Source organism: Lupinus angustifolius, chromosome LG15, assembly GCF_001865875.1.
Source record: "Lupinus angustifolius cultivar Tanjil chromosome LG15, LupAngTanjil_v1.0, whole genome shotgun sequence".
In the NCBI taxonomy this organism is placed as follows: domain Eukaryota; kingdom Viridiplantae; phylum Streptophyta; class Magnoliopsida; order Fabales; family Fabaceae; genus Lupinus; species Lupinus angustifolius.
This window is the reverse complement of record NC_032023.1, coordinates 18025838-18026384: the sequence shown is the minus strand read 5'-3', so window position 1 is coordinate 18026384 and position 547 is coordinate 18025838.

Here is a 547-nt window from a genome sequence, read left to right as displayed (position 1 = left end):
AGCCGATAATACTCGAGCATTTTTATCGCACGTGTCCACGAAGTGGTCGTTTCGCATTGGGATGCGAGATTTGCCTTTTCATAAAGCAAACCTCACATCACTCACCCTAATGTCATAGGAAATCATCATTATCCACCCCAGGAGATTTGGTAATGATTTCCTAGGGGGAAATCTGATTTCCTCCTCTCATTAAACACATTTCACTCTCACACTCTCTCATTTTCAAGATTTGTCAAGAGGAGGTAAAACCTCTCTTCATGTTTCCTCTCATTTCTCCTTTCTTCTTCCATCTTCAAACCTTGATCTCTCAACATTCAACCAATGGATGTTGATGAGATTTAAGTATGATGTTCATGAGCATGTCAAGAACATATTCAACCGTTGAAATTTTCTAAAACGCTTTCTAACTCATTTTCTTCTCAAAACCGAAAATAATTATGTTCTTGAACTTATGAAAATATTTTGTTGAAACCATGAACAATTTATGTTCATGGAGTTGTTATAATGTTGTATTACATAGTTTTTGTTGTTTTAGCCAAAGGGGATG